The sequence below is a fragment of the Notolepis coatsorum genome (assembly GCF_963971535.1).
Source record: "Notolepis coatsorum genome assembly, chromosome: 12".
NCBI classification, from domain to species: Eukaryota; Metazoa; Chordata; class Actinopteri; order Aulopiformes; family Paralepididae; genus Notolepis; species Notolepis coatsorum.
The window spans coordinates 128,604,485-128,623,506 of NC_140176.1; the positions used below are offsets into that span (position 1 = coordinate 128,604,485).

A 19,022-nucleotide genomic window follows, 5' to 3' on the forward strand; every position below is an offset into this window, starting at 1 on the left:
AAATGCGGCTAGGTTTAGAAATCACGCCACTCTGACGTCACGAGACAGCCGCCATCTTGGTATTGGGGAAACAAACGGATTTCTACGATCAAATGTATGCGTTTAGCTCCGTTTTTATTACATGTTTTATCCCATTCTTGTTCATTTCATAACCTTTTCATATACTTTGTTTTGAAAATATTGAGGCCAACATGGCATTTCACTATTTCGAAAGCCTTTCTGGTGATTCTAAACGTGCATGTTTCCCTCACAGCGCATGCGCGGGTCCAGAGTGGGAGGAGGCGATGTAAGACCAGAGTGATGCATTGTGGGTTATATGCGCGATCAGAGTGCAACGGAAACCGAAACGGTAGAACTTTCTTTGTCTGTAACTTTAGTCAATAACATTAAATAACAGCGCGGTCCTCGAGAGGAGTGTCTCCTGGTTTACTGTCACCACCTTCCAGAGGGAACGAGCCCGAAGTCCGGCTGCTTCTAACAAGTAGTTACACGACGGAGCTGCAGCTGCAGCAGCAGAACGCTGCTGGACTCTACTGCGTTCAGAACAACACAGGAGACACACACACAGGTAGGTTCATGTCTGTTGTGTATGTGAATCACAACGGTGTTCACCGGGCCTTTAAGATGGCACGGTAATGTTGCGACACTGCTGGGATATACCGTAAAGCGTTGTGGTAACGGGAGATGGTGTGTGTGTGTTGTGCACTGGTGGAGCGGATTAAATAAACCGTCAAACGTAAAGCCGCAGTCCGGTGCGTTATTTGAATACACAATATTGGCGACGAGGATGGGATTATGGATTCCCTACTTGCACCTCTCTCTCCGTTCCTCGCCCTGCCTGGCGAGCCACCGGTTCCGTGGATTCACTGGCTGGAGGCGTTTAATACGTTCATAATAGCCGTCGGGCTCGCCGACGCTAACGCTGCTCGGAAGAGAGCCCTGCTCATTCACAACCTAGGAACCGAGGGACAACGGATCTTTAGGACTCTCGGAGCTGCACCGAGTTATGCGGACTGTGTCACACTGCTGTCGGGACATTTCGCTGCTCCACAAAACGTCATGCTCCGGAGGATCGTCTTCCGTCAGCGACGTCAACAAGTGGGTGAGTCGATCCACCACTATGTAGCTGACCTACGGGGGCTGGCTAGCCTCTGTAAATTTGGAGTGATGGAAGATGAACTGATACGGGATCAGCTAGCTGAACATACTAACAACCCTAAGCTCAGGGATAAGCTATTAATGATGCCAGATGAATTGACATTGACAAAGGCTGTTAATATTGCTTTCCATCTCGAGTCAGCAGCAGGTTTGGCAGCACAGCTAGCACCCTGTAATGTTTTCCCCAAACCTCTGATGTTGACTCAAACAGTGGCACCGTCCGGGGAGTTTCCCGAACCGGTTTTCCCGGAGGACAGCCTGGAGGTAAATTTCGCTGCACGCCGGGGTACGGCCGCGTCAACAGCACGCCGGGCCGTGTGTGGAAATTGTGGCTCCGCATCACACCCCAGCCGGGCTCCAGTTTGCCCTGCCAGGGGACAGAGGTGTCAACGCTGTGGCAGGCAGAACCATTTCGCCCGGGTCTGCCGCTCTGCTCCCGGTGCTGATAGCACGCCGCCACGCTCGCCACGTCCACCTACGCCGACAACCATCCATTCGGTGGACGCCACCTCTCGTGCATTTAAATGGTGCACGGTGGAACTGGACGGGGTGGTTCTCCCACTCCTGTTGGATACGGGGGCCTCCAAGTCACTTTTGAACATTTCCACGGTTCGTCGACTTTTCCCGCGCCGGACGCTCACCGCCAACGCAGAGGACCTGTATGGGTATGGACACTCTAAAATAGGAATGGCAGGCACAATCACCTTCACTGTGTGCTACGGGACCAAGGCCCTTCCCTCATTCACTTTCCAAGTGTCTCATCAGGGAGCCAACCTCATGGGCTACGATTTGTTTTGTGGGCTTGGGTTCTCCCTGGTGGACAATACAGGGGCTGACATTCTGTCTGTGGGTTCGCCCTGGCACCAGCGCTGGCCTGCTCTGTTTAGTGGCTTGGGCTGCCTCACTGCGTTTCACCACCAGCCTCTCCTCATCCCGGAGGTGCGTTCGGTGATCCAGCCGCTGCGCCGCCTGCCCCTCGCCCTACGCGACGATGTCACCGCCGAGCTGCAGAAGCTTTTGGATGCGGGCATCATCGAGCGCGTCAACGCTTCACCATGGGTTTCCAACCTGGTGATAGTCAAAAGGAAATTAGGGGGACTGCGTCCATGCGTCGACCTCAGGCAGGTGAACAAAGCGGTGATTCCGGATAAGTACCCATTGCCCACAGTGGAGGAACTGGCGGCACAGTTTTACGGCTCCTCTGTTTTCACCAAACTGGACCTTCGCCAAGGCTACCTGCAGGTTCCACTGCATCCTGACAGTCGCTACCTTACGGCTTTCGTGACACATGTCGGAGTGTTTAGGTATACCCGCATGCCTTTTGGTCTCAGCTCAGCCCCCAGCTGTTTTCAAAAAATAATGGCCACCATCTTCGCCGGCATCCCGGGCGTGGTCGTTTTTTTGGATGACATAGTGGTCCATGGTGCAACATCAGCCATCCACGACGAGCGCCTGGCGAGGGTGCTGGACGTCCTTTCCGGTCACAACCTCACGCTGAATGGGGACAAGTGCACCTTCTCTGTCCCAGTCATCGAATTTGTGGGGTTCCGCCTGTCTGCTGATGGCCTCAGCCCGCTCCAGTCTAACGTGGAGGCCGTGCTGCGCCTGCCTGAGCCGTCCTGCCCAGCGCAGCTCTCGTCGTTTCTAGGGATGACAGCCTACTACCTTCGCTTCCTTCCCCAATACTCCACAACCACCACCCCGCTTCGGAGGCTCCTGAAACAGGACGCGGTCTGGGAGTGGACCCCAGCCTGCTCTATCGCTGTTCGCCAACTTAAAACGCAGCTCACCTCACCACCAGTGCTCGCGTTCTTCGATCTGGCGAGCCCGACGTTTGTCACCTGTGATGCGTCCAATACGGCGATCGGGGCTGCGCTGTCTCAGGTCCAGCGGGGCGTGGAGCGCCCAGTGGCGTTTGCCTCCCGCGCTCTCTCCCCAGCGGAACAGAAGTACTCGGTGGGGGAGCGCGAGGCTCTGGCCTGTGTCTGGGCGTGTGAACGGTGGCACATGTACGTGTACGGACGACATTTTACGCTGCGGACGGACCACCAGGCTCTTACCGCCCTGCTCGCTACATCCGGGTCGGGCCACAAGCCATTGAGGATTCACCGCTGGTCTGAGAGGCTCCAGCCATATAACTTCACCACAGTGTTTACTCCCGGCAGGGAGAATGTAGTGGCTGACCTGCTCTCCCGTGCCACCCCTGACCCAGCACCCAAAACGTGCCCGGATCCAATGGAACCGGAGCTTGTCCTTCAGCTTCACGGCCCGCTCCAGGCCACAGTCTCCCTGGAGGACCTTCAGCTTGCATCGGAGGGGGACTCCACGCTCGCCCAGCTCCGCACCTACATCAGGGGGGGGTGGCCCGTGAAGGTCCCGGAGGTGCTGGCGCCTTTTCATCGGGTCAAGGATGAGCTGTCCTGCTGGAGCAGTGTTTGTGTGGCTCGGGGGCTTCGCACAGTCATCCCCAGTGACCTCAGAGCACGCATATTGACCATGGCGCACGAGGGGCACCTGGGCATCGTGAGGGTGAAGCAGCGCTGCAGGGATCTGGTGTGGTGGCCGGGCATTGACCGGGATATAGAGACAATGGTGAGGGACTGCTCAGCCTGCCTTCTCAGCGGTAAGACGGGGCCGCCGACCCCAGCGCCGCTGCAGCCTTTGCCGTGGCCACCCGCACCTTGGAAGCACATCCAGCTGGACATCTGTGGGGAGCTCCATGGTGTCCCACACCACCAGCGTTTCCTCCTGGTTGCCTATGACCTCCATTCCAAGTGGCCGGAGGTGGCCGCCTCGGGGTCTGTGACTACCCGTGTGGTCACGGATTTCCTCTCCGCCCTGTTCGCCCGGTGGGGAATTCCAGACACCCTCACTACGGACAATGGGCCGCAGTTTGTCTCTGCTGACTTTGCCACTTTCATGGAGGCCAGGGGGATTAACCACGTCCGTACAGCTTTCTACCACCCGGAGGCAAACGGGGGGGTGGAGAGGTTTAATCAGACATTGAAGAACGGCATCAGAGCGCACCTGACGGAGGGTCTGCCGTTCTCAGCCGCTTTACTCCGCACTCTGCTGCACTACAGGGCAACGCCGCACACAACTACGGGCAGTTCCCCAGCCCTCCTGATGATGGGACGCGAGTTGCAGCTTCCCCTGGATCGGCTGAGGGTCCCGGCAAGTATCGCGCCGGCAGTGATACCCTGCCAGGGCACCAGGGTCGCAGATGCTCAGCGTCGAATGAAGCAGCGGTTCGACAGGAGGCGGAGGGTGAAAGCGCCTTCCTTCACAGAAGGAGACTGGGTCCGGATTCGTCGTCCCCACCGGGACCACAAGCTGCTCTCCTTCTGGTCGGCACCGATACGGGTCACGGCCCGGCTGGGCCCGGCCACCTTTCGTCTGGCCGATGGATCACGGTGGCACGCAAACCGGCTTAAGAAGGTGGCAAACGACCCCATCTCGGACCCAGAGTCCAGGGAGGGTTCAGAGCTGGACATTGAGGACTGGGTTTTGCCAGATGAGCCGCAGCGGGGCCCGCCATTGCCAGCCGAGCCCCAGGTTCACCTGGAGGCCTCTCCAGACCGCGCCCAGCGGGGCTCACCATTGCCATTACCAGTCGAGCCCCAGGTTCACCGGGACGCACGGCCAGTCCGCGTCCGGAATAGACCGGCCTACTTAAGAGACTATGTTACTTGAGAGATAGACTATTTATGTTACAGATTATTTATATTTATTCATTGACCGGTTTAGTCAGAGCATAGTCTGTTGCGTGGCAGAATAATCCACAAGACTATGTCGGTGACTGGCAGTCTACCCGGTTCACCTAGGTAGGCTGCAGGGACTGTTAGTATGAATTAAATATGAATTAAACTGTATGGGGATGTTCTTCGGGGTTCCCTGTGGGGGGGGGAATATGTTGTGTATGTGAATCACAACGGTGTTCACCGGGCCTTTAAGATGGCACGGTAATGTTGCGACACTGCTGGGATATACCGTAAAGCGTTGTGGTAACGGGAGATGGTGTGTGTGTGTTGTGCACTGGTGGAGCGGATTAAATAAACCGTCAAACGTAAAGCCGCAGTCCGGTGCGTTATTTGAATACACAATAATGTCCACCTCGCCGTTTAGTTACAGTGAACTCTGCTTGTATTCATCTACTGACCGCACATCTCATCTGTTGGCGTTTCTGACACTTTTCCACCAGACTGGGCCTTGACCAGAGGTAGCTGGAGCAGCTAACAAGCTAAGCTAAACAAGCTAACCCCTGTATCTGTATCTGACATGTCGTCAGCTTGTGACGCAACTTGTTCCTGTTCGCGGACGACTCAACAATATTGATCGGTTCAAATAACAAACTCAGCAAGACCGACGGCTTCTCAGTTACAGTGGGTGACAATATTGTCACAAGGAAAGATGAAATTACCTACCTGGGTTCCATCCTAGAAGCTAATCTCTCCTGTGACAAAATGGCATCCAATGTAATAAAAAAAGTCAACCAACGAACTCGATTCTTGTACCGGATCTCCTCTCTGGTAAACAAGAATACCCTGAAGACTCTGGCAGGAGCACTCATTCAAGGGTACTATGACTGGGCCTAACAAAAATAATAGTTGGTTTCAGGTTGGTTGTCAGTTTGGCCATGGGTAGGTAGGGAATTTATTTTATTTTTTTATTTTATTCTTTCCCATGGCGACTATGGATAGGGAATTTCTTTATTTAATTAAAATGTTCACAACAACATGGACGCATGTACTCTGCCAGCATGTTTAATATCCATAATACTAAATGTTTGACTAAGATTTCTATGAAACTTTATTCTTAAAAAAAAAAAAAAAAAAATCGGATTTTTTTTTTTTTTTTTTTTAATAATTTTTTTAAAAAACTCATAAAATATATTGGGTCGCACCTAAATCGGCAGGGTCGGTCGGCAACCTGAAACCAACTATTATTTTTGTTAGGCCCTATGCTTGCACCTCATGGTACCAAAGCACCTCAAAGGCGCTAAAAACAAAATTACAAACATCTCAAAACAAACTGGTCAGACTACTGCTTGACCTTACTCCTAGAACCCACCTCACCCCTGCCCACTTTGACAACCTAGGATGGCTTAGAGTAGACGACAGAGTACAGCAACTTGCAATGGGCCTGGTCTACAAGATACACTACACCACTAAGATACCCATGTACATGTCAAAATACTTCCCAAAGGTCAGTGAATACCACGATCACAACACCAGAGGGAGCTCGACAAATCATGTTAAACCCAGATTCAGCTCAAACAAGGGACTAAACACGTTTCGCAATTATGCCACATCAATGTGGAACGCCCTACCCAAAGCTGTAAAGAAATGTGAATCACTACCCACTTTCAAAACCACTCTTAAAGAGCACCTACAGGAGACTGCAATTCAAAACTGGCCCCTGTAAATGTCCTAACCCAACCCCCTCCAATGTACAGTAAATTACCTAGTATGGTTGTCAATATTCCAATGTACAGTTTTGCTTGTGCAGTTGTACAGTGTTCCCCCCCCCAACCCCTCCTACCCAACCCCCCCCACTCAACCTCCTCCAATGTACAGTTTTTACATCAAATGTATATACTCTCTTTTCTAGACTCTTTTTGTATCACAAACAGTACTGTATTTGCAAATCTGGTATGTCATAAATGTATAGATGTAGCAGTACTGTCTATCTGTATGTCATGTGTGTCATATATGTTATGATGAATTGAAAATGGGGGACCCTGATGTAAACAAGACGAAAGTCTTTCTCTGGTCTGCATTCCCTTAACAATTGTGTGTATTGAGCTGTACTGTACCCATTCTGCAATCTGTTAATAAAATTTTCAATCAATCAAGCTGCTAAACTGAACATGTGACGTTAGGTCAGAAACTGGTGCGACTCTATGTATAGAGAGACACGTTTATTCAGCTCCTTACTAATAATGACCCAACATCTCAACTGTTGAGCGTTTCAGCCACTGTTTCACTTTACTTGAGAGGCTATGCTGATGCTTCTAGGAGGAGGTTGGCCTCCAGTAAGGCCATCTGCACCTCCTGCTTTCATTCACTTGTTTCATCTCCTCCAGTAAGGCCATCTGCACCTCCTGCTTCTGTTCACTTGTTTCATCTCCTCCAGTAAGGCCATCTGCACCTCCTGCTTCTGTTCACTTGTTTCATCTCCTCCAGTAAGGCCATCTGCACCTCCTGCTTCTGTTCACTTGTTTCATCTCCTCCAGTAAGGCCATCTGCACCTCCTGCTTCTGTTCACTTGTTTCATCTCCTCCAGTAAGGCCACCTGCACCTCCTGCTTCTGTTCACTTGTTTCATCTCCTCCAGTAAGGCCACCTGCACCTCCTGCTTCTGTTCACTTGTTTCATCTCCTCCAGTAAGGCCATCTGCACCTCCTGCTTTCATTCACTTGTTTCATCTCCTCCAGTAAGGCCACCTGCACCTCCTGCTTCTGTTCACTTGTTTCATCTCCTCCAGTAAGGCCATCTGCACCTCCTGCTTCTGTTCACTTGTTTCATCTCCTCCAGTACGGCCATCTGCACCTCCTGCTTCTGTTCACTTGTTTCATCTCCTCCAGTAAGGCCATCTGCACCTCCTGCTTCTGTTCACTTGTTTCATCTCCTCCAGTAAGGCCATCTGCACCTCCTGCTTCTGTTCACTTGTTTCATCTCCTCCAGTAAGGCCATCTGCACCTCCTGCTTTCATTCACTTGTTTCATCTCCTCCAGTAAGGCCATCTGCACCTCCTGCTTTCATTCACTTGTTTCATCTCCTCCAGTAAAGCCATCTGCACCTCCTGCTTTCATTCACTTGTTTCATCTCCTCCAGTAAGGCCATCTGCACCTCCTGCTTCTGTTCCCTTGTTTCATCTCCTCCAGTAAGGCCATCTGCACCTCCTGCTTCTGTTCCCTTGTTTCATCTCCTCCAGTAAGGCCACCTCCTGTTTATGTTCCCTTCTTCGATGGAAGTGTGGATCCAAGTAACTAGCTTTGTTCAGCAGCATGAACGCCCTCTTTTCCTCACTATACCTCACTATACCGCTTCTCCAGATCGGTAATGATCTATGTCTTCATCAACGCCGGTGGGTCATCTGGCGTTCGCTTGCCCAGGCGAGAGAATAGAAAGTGTTTTAAAGGCTGTGCGGCCGACGCAGTTCGATATGTTGCCACTTTGAAAGGTTTAAGAACCCTTGTATCTGTAGTAAATAAATATGCATTCATATTAGGACAGGTTTGCATTTGTCCGATACAGAGGTCTTCAAAAAGGAGACAGACCGTAACTCGTTCTTACATTATTCCAGTTACCACACTCCTGCCTTGAAAAATAGTCTACCTTTCAGCCAAATACTCCGTTATAGGAGAATTTGCGACACTGAAGATAGATTTACTGCACAAGCAGAAGTTCTAAGAAGCAGTTTTCATGACATAGGCTATAGTGTCGATTTGACACGTAAAGCCCTGAATAAAACCAATCTGATCGATAGGGCCTCGTTGTTTATCCCCAAAAAGAAAAAAGAAAACACAGACAAAGTATCTTTCGTGTCCACTTTTAGCCCCATTACGAGAGGCATACGGAGCATTGTCAATAAATATTGGCATATTCTACAGTCGGATCCAATAATAGGGACAGCGTTTCAACATTCGCCTAATTACTTTTATAAAAGACAAGCTAATTTATCCAACCTATTAGTTAAAACCGACTTGCCCTTAAGGAAACCTACACATTTTGTCTAATATCCCTGATGGAAATTTTCCTTGTCAAGCCTGTGTACAGTGTCAAGGCATGATCAAAGAGACATTTTACACGCACCCGAAAACGAACAAAAAAATACCTGTTAAAGGCCGTATCACGTGTAATTCATCCAATCTTGTGTATCTACTAAAATGCCCGTGTGATTTTTCTTATGTGGGGAAGACAACCAGAGCCTTTAAAACAAGAATCAGTGAACATAAGTGTTCAGTGAGAAATTCAGTTATAAAGTCGTCAGTAGCTAGACACTTTTCCAGGTGTAAACATATCGTTAACGATTTCAGATACATGGGACTTGAGTTAGTCCACAGGCCCGCGAGAGGGGGAGACAGACATAAGTTACTGTTACAACGGGAATGTTATTATATTCACCTGTTTGATTGCATAGAACCTAGAGCAGGGGTGGCCAACCAGTCAGAGACTAAGAGCCACAAAAAAATTACTGTGGTACCACAAAGAGCCACACCATATACCAGCGTTTCTCAACCTTTTTTTTCAGTCACGGCACCCTTCATGTGTTTATAGGTCTCACCCTCTGGCCTCTGAAGTTGCTAATGTCTTTTTTATTTGGGCCTCACATGGTTAAAAGTACCCTGTGAGACCCACGGTTGCAAAATTACAAAATCACTTTTAGCCATTTAAAAAAATAATGTTTATTTAAAAAATGTTAAAGGGGAACTATTTTACTATTTCTTTCACTATTTGGGCACTTTTACACAATTCCTGTGAGTCTATGGAACACCTAGGTTTTTTTTCAAAAGAAATGCATTGTTTTGTATTTCTAATCAAGTACTAAAAACCGCATTTTTCTACCTCAAGATCTTAAGCCGTTTTGAGGCTGGGCTCCAACCACTGTGTGGCCTGGTGCCAACTGCCACATCAACTGCCACATTATTATGCAGCTGAGAAATCTCTGACATCACAGATATGCACATTTTCAGATGACTCAGTTCAGTGAGGGTGAATATTGTGAGAGGAGAATTGGAAGAATTCGCCAATATGAGAATTAGAGACATATATCCTATTAATATAAGTCCACATAGCTAAGAAACAATGGTAAACACTGAAAAAAGCCATTTATAAGATAGTTCCCCTTTAAGCACATGTATAGTCAATTGGTCCTGTTGTTCAGCCTCACAATGCTATTTGATAGTAAATGTGTTTATATGTCCCACCCTCTGGCCTCTGAAGTTGCTAATTTCTTTTTAATTTGGGCCTCACAGGGTTAACCTCTTAAGCCCGAGATATACAGTAAAAGTGTATATTTTCAGCATTATGTTTGTTTACCAATTATTTTAAAGGGGAACTATCTTATAAATGGCCTTTTTGAGTGTTTAGCATTGTTTCCTAGCTATGTGAACTTATATTAATATGATCTATGTCTCAAAATTCTCATATTGGCGCATTCTTCCAATTCTCCTCTCACAATATTCACCCTCACTGAACTGAGTCATTTGAAAATGTGATGATCTGTGATGTCAGAGAGACACCGCTGCATGTTAATGTTCAGGCGAACCAGGTGCAACCATTGTGGTTGGAGCCCAGGCTCAAAACGGAGAGGAGATCTTGAGGTAGAAAAATGCTGTTTTTGAGGACTTGATTAGAAATACAAAACAATTAATAAAAAAAATATATATATTACAGAGGTGTTCCATAGACTCACAGGAATTGTGTAAAAGTGCCCAAATAGTGAAAGAAATAGTAAAATAGTTCCCCTTTAACTGTTATTAGTGAAATATAAGATTATAGAAATCTCAGGGCATTGAGTCGGAAACCGGCGCATATTGACAGGAGGAAGTGGCACAGCCAAAAGTGAGTGTAGTCTTTTGAAGGAAGAGACTCAGGGCTTTCAAATTTCGAAAAACTACCCTACCCAGCTCACACCAGCCCCTGTCAATCATCTGACTTCTGGATTTACTTTTTAATTTCTCTTATTTTTTGGGATTATCTCCCACAAACCTGAACGTTATTGCCATAAAACAGAACGCAGTTAGTTTCTCTACCTTTCTGTGAACGTCTTGCAAAAAACGGTGTTGCAATATGATGAAAAATGGTGGAGAAATTTACATTATAAAAAAGATGGCAGAATTCAGTACTGCATCTACAAAACCTTCTGTTTAATCATCTTCCCTTTATTCATTTGCTTAGATTTTTCAGGTCTGGTCAATTTTAGCATGGTGTTATTTACAGTCAAAGATAATTTTTTTTTAAAATAGAATTGATATTCTCCTTTGGTTCATTACAATTTACTCAAGCCTAGTAACAGACACACTATTTCTGACACTGATCCATATATGTCCCTAGATTCAGATACCAAGAACATGCAAATGGACCATTTAAAAAAAAAAAATTAAATATTTATTCTACGTCCTTATGGAATGAGTGACATAAATTTTATTTTATTTTTTTTATTTTTTTTAATTAAAAAAAAAATGTATGGATGGAAGAGCCGCACATTGACGGGCAAAGAGCCGCATGCGGCTCGCGAGCCGCGGGTTGGCCACCCCTGACCTAGAGGAATGAATGAAGAAAACGTTTTAACCTGTTTCCTTTAAGTACCTTTTATCTATAAGATTATGGTTTAATCCAAGTGGTTGTTTTCAGGCAAGAGGTATGTTTATCCTTTGATGCTTAATAGAAAAAAGAAAAAAGTATGTAAATAAGTATAGGGGTTCAATTGGCCCTATAAACTACGGGCATGTTACATAGCAAGTTTCTGGTATGGTAATGTAATGCAATTTTTGCTTTTGCTTTTGTGTTTTTTATATATGTCTTTTATACGTTGTATATTTGTATAATTTGTATTTACTAACAGACTCTATTTTGATAGGTCTTTTCTTTTTCTTTTGTCATTGAGGACCAATAGACTCAGGCACACCTGCGCCGTGATGTCATTTCCTGCCAAGTCATTAACCACCTGTGTATATAACCATTATCTTGACTGCAAGTGCATTGCAAGCTATAACACTGAAGAAGGAATATGTAATTCCGAAACATGTTTGTTTCAGGCTGCCATGCATAAAAGGGGCAAAAGCTAAAATTAAGTGACTGTTACTTTTGTAGCAGTAGTTTGATTTGATAGTTTATTTGATAGGGACAGCTAGGGATGCCCCGATCACGTTTTTTGCCACCGATACCGATCACCGATCGTCGTGAGCCATATCGGCCGATACCGATCCGATACCGATCGTTTTTGATTAAAAAGAAATTAAAAATTATTTTATATAAAAAGTTTTTTTTTTTTTTTTTTTTTATAAAATATATATATTATATAATTAGACTTGTACTTGTATTATCTGCGAGACATCGCCACCACGCAACAAGTCAAAATGCTCGCTATCTCCACTGTCTGTGTGTACATACTCTGCTTTGATCAAATCACATTCGGCTCTGCAGATTTACCCTAGGCTCTGCAGATATACCCTACTCCCTCAGCTATCCCCGTTAATGACTGCGACGCAAGCCGGGCTTCGAATATGCATCGAATGAGTGTTATAAGACATTGATATCAGGAGCTGTCTGTAGCTACTGCTAGCCGGAAATATAACGTTAAGACAACGCCTCAGTGAACTATTTAGTTGAATGGGACATTTCGTTTTGAACAGTGAGCTAAGCTAACGTGAGCTAACAGAGGTATCATACACTAGTACTAGATAACTAGACTATTGCTGGAGCATTTGTTGATATCAGGAGCTATCAGTAGCTAGCCGGCTAGATACCGTTCAGTTAGACAATGCCTCATCATGTATTAAACTAAAAGTGAATAGTTGACTGGGTCATTTTGTAGCGGTAGCTAACGTTAGCTCATGGAGGTCCCGTCCCACTAGACTAGACTAGACCCGTGTTTACATGCGTGCGGGAGGAGCTGGAGGAGGAGCAGACGCGCAGCACTGTGTGCAGCTCCCGGTGTCTGAGACAGAACTCAGCGAGTGAGATCTGTTTTGACGATCGGCGAAAATAAAACAGTAACGATAGCTAGGTAGCTAACGTTAGCTCAGGTCGAATGCACTATCTAGACTCAGCGTGTTTACAAACTCTACACGGGTACGGGCGGGGCTAGGGAGGAGGAGCAGTTTGCAGGTCATGTGCGTCTGAGACAAGCGAGTGAGATATCCACTTGATCAGTTTCCGCGATCGGCGAATATGACTCATTATCGGAATTCCCCGATCGCATATTTATACTGATTATCGGCCGATAACGATCGATGGCCGATCGATCGGGGCATCCCTAGGGACAGCACATGTTAATGAACATCAAGTACAAAATACAAAATGTAAACATGCAGGGTTGTAGCACAGTGTAGATACACACAGTGGGCCAGTGACTTTGGTGGTATGTGCTATTGCACAGTGTCACGTACGTGGGTTGTTCATTATCATTATTGCCATATATTTTAACACCATGTAACATCAGGGTAATATATTATTTGTGTTGTTTTCTATGTGTGGTGTTGTGTCATCTCATAATCGCCTGTTTCTGTTTCCACAGATGCCACTCATCTCCCTGATTGGATTGGTTGCACCTGATTGGTGCATCTTCAAGCAGGCAGTGGAGATGGGTGGTTAATAGAGTAGGAGGTGACACACATCGGGGCGCCTCATTCTGTCATGTGCCAGTGACCAGAGTGGAGTGAGGTTGCCGTTGGTTGCCACTATTGTGTGGAGCGATTCTTATGTTTACTTGTCACTTTGTGTGACTTACCCTATTGTGTGGGAGTATCATATTGTTGGCCTTTGTGCCTAACTGCCACTGTTCCACTGGAACTATTTGTTCACTGTGTTGGCTTTAGTGCTGGGTGATATAATCCCAGTGCCAACCTGGTTGGCTGGTGTCTGAAGACACTGCCCGTACTAGCCTTAATTATTATATTTACTTGTCTGTTCTCCAACTACCCTTTTCCCTATTTGTTATATGTTTGTGGGATTACTTCCCCTCCTTTCTCATCATAGCCAAGTGAAGGTTTGAATTCCTCTCTCTCTGCTGTGTCTGTCCTCTCTCTGCTGTGTCTGTCCTCTCTCTGCTGTGTCTGTCCTCTCTCTGCTGTGTCTGTCCTCTCTCTCTGCTGTGTCTGTCCTCTCTCTCTCTGCTGTGTCTGTCCTCTCTCTCTCTGCTGTGTATGTCCTCTCTCTCTCTGCTGTGTCTGTCCTCTCTCTCTGCTGTGTCTGTCCTCTCTCTCTGCTGTGTCTGTCCTCTCTCTCTCTGCTGTGTCTGTCCTCTCTCTCTCTGCTGTGTCTGTCCTCTCTCTCTGCTGTGTCTGTCCTCTCTCCCTGCTGTGTCTGTCCTCTCTCTCTGCTGTGTCTGTCCTCTCTCTCTCTCTGCTGTGTCTGTCCTCTCTCTCTCTGCTGTGTCTGTCCTCTCTCTCTCTGCTGTGTCTGTCCTCTCTCTCTGCTGTGTCTGTCCTCTCTCTCTCTGCTGTGTCTGTCCTCTCTCTCTCTGCTGTGTCTGTCCTCTCTCTGCTGTGTCTGTCCTCTCTCTCTGCTGTGTCTGTCCTCTCCCTCTGCTGTGTCTGTCCTCTCTCTCTGCTGTGTCTGTCCTCTCTCTCTCTGCTGTGTCTGTGCTCTCTCTCTCTGCTGTGTCTGTCCTCTCTCTCTGCTGTGTCTGTCCTCTCTCTGCTGTGTCTGTCCTCTCTCTCTCCTGCTGTGTCTGTCCTCTCTCTCTGCTGTGTCTGTCCTCTCTCTCTCTCTCTCTCTGTCTGTTCTCTCTCTCTCTGCTGTGTCTGTCCTCTCTCTCTCTGTGTTGTCCTCTCTCTCTCTGCTGTGTCTGTCTCTCTTTGCTGTGCTGTCCTCTCTCTCTGCTGTGTCTGTCCTCCTCTCTCTCTGCTTGTCTGTCCTCTCTCTCTCTGTGTCTGTCCTCTCTCTCTCTCTCTCTCTGCTGTGTCTGTCCTCTCTCTCTCTGCTGTGTCTGTCCTCTCTCTCTGCTGTGTCTGTCCTCTCTCTCTCTTCTGTGTCTGTCCTCTCTCTCTCTGCTGTGTCTGTCCTCTCTCTCTCTGCTGCTGGTGTCTCTCTCTCTGCTGTGTCTGTCCTCTCTCTCTCTCTGTGTGTCTGTCTCTCTCTCTCTCTGCTGTGTCTGCTCTCTCTCTTCTGTCTGTGTCTGTCTCTCTCCTGCTGTGTCTGTCTCTCTCTCTCTGCTGTGTATGTCCTCTCTCTCTCTGCTGTGTCTGTCCTCTCCTCTCTGTGTCTTCCCTCTCTCTCTCTGCTGTGTCCTCTCTCTCTCTGCTGTGTCTGTCCTCTCTCTCTCGTCTTCTGTGTCTGTCCTCTCTCTCTCTGCTGTGTCTGTCCTCTCTCTCTGCTGTGTCTGTCCTCTCTCTCTGCTGTGTCTGTCCTCTCTCTCTGCTGTGTCTGTCCTCTCTCTCTGCTGTGTCTGTCCTCCCTCTCTCTGCTGTGTCTGTCCTCTCTCTCTGCTGTGTCTGTCCTCTCTCTCTCTGCTGTGTCTGTCCTCTCCTCTGCTGTGTCTGTCCTCTCTCTCTGCTGGGTGTCTGTCCTCTCTCTCTCTGCTGTGTCTGTCCTCTCCTCTCTGCTGTGTCTGTCCCTCTCTCTCTTGCTGTGTCTGTCCTCTCTCTCTCTGCTGTGTCTGTCCTCTCTCCTCTGCTGTGTCTGTCCTCTCTCTCTCTTGCTGTGTCTGTCCTCTTCTCTCCCTGCTGTGTCTGTCTCTCTCTCTGCTGTGTCTGTCCTCTCTCTCTGCTGTGTCTGTCTCTCTCTCCTGCTGTGTCTGTCACTTCTCTCTGCTGTGTCTGTCCTCTCTCTCTGCTGTGTCTGTCCTCTCTCTCTCTGCTGTGTCTGTCCTCTCTCTCTGCTGTGTCTGTCCTCTCTCTCTCTGTGTTCTGTCCCTCTCTGCTGTGTCTGTCCTCTCTCTCTCTCTCTCTGCTGTGTCTGTCCTCCTCTCTCTCTGCTGTGTCTGCCTCTCTCTCTGCTGTGTCTGTCCTCTCTCTCTCTGCTGTGTCTGTCTCTCTCTCTGCTGTGTCTGTCCTCTCTCTCTGCTGTGTCTGTCCTCTCTCTCTCTGCTGTGTCTGTCCTCTCTCTCTCTGCTGTGTCTGTCCTCTCTCTCTCTGCTGTGTCTGTCCTCTCTCTCTCTGCTGTGTCTGTCCTCTCTCTCTCTGCTGTGTCTGTCCTCTCTGTCATGTCTGTCCTCTCTCTGCTGTGTCTGGCAGCGGTTTATTCTATAACAACATGATACTGTAAAGTGTAAACTAAGTAAACAGAACACACAGTAGTACTAGTAGTGGTACACACTGATTGCAATCTGCTTGCATAAAAACATTATATAAAATCACATTCTGAAGTCAGTGTTAAAGTGCCACATGGAAGAGGTCTGGTTAGTGGTTAGAGGTGGTCTAGGTCTGGTTAGGGTAACTTGGGGGTAGTTAAGCATTCATTATAATTTATTATTATTATTATTTAGATGGATGTAAAGGGCTAGACCAACTCTTAACCCCTGTCCGGACCTAGACTACCTCTAAGTCACAACCCTAACTTAGGGGTTAGAGTTAGAGGTGGTCTAGGTCTGGTTAGGGGTTAGAGGTGGTCTAGGTCTGGTTAGGGGTTAGAGTTAGAGGTGGTCTAGGTCTGGTTATACTGATCCGATACCAGTGCATACTGTTACAAAGGGTCAGATTAAACCGAATATATGTATTTATTGATTGATATATATTGCATAATAGTTGTATATCGTTTGATATCCCTTGTATATTCCTTGTACATATACACGGAATATCCCTTTAGCCTACTATAGCCCATAATATTTCATTCTCCTATTGGATGGCGTGCCACCAGCGCCAGTGCCGTGCCCCTAGAGCCGACTTGAAAGCTACCGTCAGGGCTTGTCTCAACATGCCCAGCTCTGCCCAGGGATACAGCGACAGAAATGAGATAGGCACTATTTGTTCCCCGTACATATAAATATGGCGCAGGCGAATACCAGAACTTCCCTTTCAGTTCGAGTTGGAGTTCAGTCTTGTTCAGTTCAGTTACCAAGTAAAGCCTCACCCACTATGCAACGTGCGGCAGAGTAGGGCTCGTATTGCCCCAAATAGAGTCGTGTTATCCTAATACGTTTGTTCAACGTATCGTTCGCTCCTTGCTAGTAAAAGCCTTCATTACGAGTCAAAGACCACGTGGAGTGAGTAATTGTGCGTCTAAATAGAGCACTTATAGCCGCGTGCGAATAAGGATAGTAACGTCAAGTTCAACTGTGAACCACCGCGACCACGGAGGATTTACACCGGTGATTGCAGAGCCACTTTCCGGCAGGATTATTATTCTTCATTGCTTGACTGTGGCTGCTGGAGCAGAGAACCGTCTACCCCGCTGCTGTGTGGGATCTACCGTGAGGACATCACTCGAGCCCGTCTCAAGGAGAGACTCCACGGCTTCACCTGTGCGGCACGCACCCTGGGATTACAGCTGCCGTTTTCATCCGCTGCTCCAGGGAGTAAGATCGCCCCCCGAGCAGGGCTTGTTGAAGTCCCTGTGGAACCCATTGACTTTGCATAGAGCATTGCCTCCCCCTGCTGGCTTACAACCGGTAGTAATTCCCCTCCCCAGAGTACCATAGATAATTCCTAATATTCAGTATTGATTTGCCTATGCACATTCGATTTGCCTTATAAGCGCATTCAAGTAATGTAATATAATATCCTTTGATGTAATAAATATTCTAAACGAGTATTTGTGTGGAAACCGTATCATTGTGGAGGAGTTCTCATCATATACTTGTGTACGGTATGGCCAGTAATGTACATAAGACGGTAGTGGTTTAATGATACCAATACTTGATTAATAGTCAGGGAATTGTACCCCGCAGTTACACATACAAAAAAAAATAAAAAATTATATAAAACTTTTTCTTTTCTTTTTTACAGCTACTGTTTTATATATACTGTTTTTTAGTAATAACTAGAAAGTAATGGTATTTATTCAACAACAGGTGATTGTATAGATTAGTATTAGTATCATTAATTGACAACTAAGCTCAATGAGTTTACCCACGGAATGGTTGTTTGTACATTGGTTCCGCACGGACGTTACACGTTGTTGCGCACTTCCTATACAGAAGGCTCCGTTTAGGTTAGCTACTGTAGTACCAGAGGCTCTGTTGTGATTTTTAATGCAAAATAAATATTCAACATTCTCTTTTGAGACTCCGCCTCAGACTCTTATCATTTGGCACTAAAAGCTAAACATTGTCACCGGTATGGCTGTCTGCATTATGCCATTAACACTTTGATCGCCAGGGTTAAATTCATAATTTACCATCCTTCGCCAGCCCTATTTAACATGGAGAAGTTCCCCTTCTTTGCAGGGCTATAACCTTTTAAATTGTATTGCTAAATTGACATTACTATGGCCCATTCAACGTCCTATATCTATTGTTCAGGGTGTAGCAACGTTATACTTTTTCATTCACATATTCACTAAAATACGGTCTAAAGTATAAGTATGTTATCGTTTTCTGCAGCTTTCTCCAGAACATGATTTATAGCCCCAAATGCATTATATTGATGATGAAATACAGTTTGATAGGAATCTGCGCGAGATAAAAATTCTCAAATGGACGTGGTTCTAGAAGTTACTAAGTATGATCTGATGATGACCGGATGGGGGGGGGGGGGGTCGTTTATAATTCCGTGGCCAACGTTATATGATCCATCTAGTGTGGGTGATATGATCATTAGAGCAGTTAGTATTGAAGACGTTGAAAAATAACGCTGGATCTTACCGTAGCTTCCTCGCGCCGTTAGGCGATGAGCGTGGAACAGACATTTTCCTATTATGGGATGTAGAAATATCCGAACCATTTCCAGGTTGTATAATAGTATATAAGTCCAAATCATGTTGTTTATCGAGTTATTTGCAACCGATCGATGTCCCGTGTATCAAGATGGAGTCCCACTAACGATAGCGAGTGCCCGGACGAAATATGGGCGAGCACCACTTGAGGCGCGTCACTTCCTGTTTGGGCGATCCGCCGATCGGCCACCAGATGGCGCTCTTGAACCGTTGGAGAGTTGAGAGGGGCTCAACAGTAGATCTTAGGTCTCCGGGGGAGAAATATGATTTCGATCACAGATTTTTGAAATATTGATATCAAAGACGTGGTACGGCGTCTTTG

At 47.0% G+C, this 19,022-nt stretch overlaps 1 protein-coding gene across 1 annotated transcript in view; it reads left to right on the forward strand.

Annotated features, from left to right (window-relative positions):
• The first annotated feature begins 341 nt into the window (after positions 1–341).
• Positions 342–19,022, forward strand: part of LOC311238071 (uncharacterized protein) — a 48,512-nt gene continuing 29,831 nt past the window's right edge. Inside the window, exon 1 of the mRNA XM_084326042.1 lies at positions 342–568. The gene's annotated coding sequence lies outside the window, so the exon portion shown is untranslated. The remainder of the gene's footprint in view (positions 569–19,022) is intronic.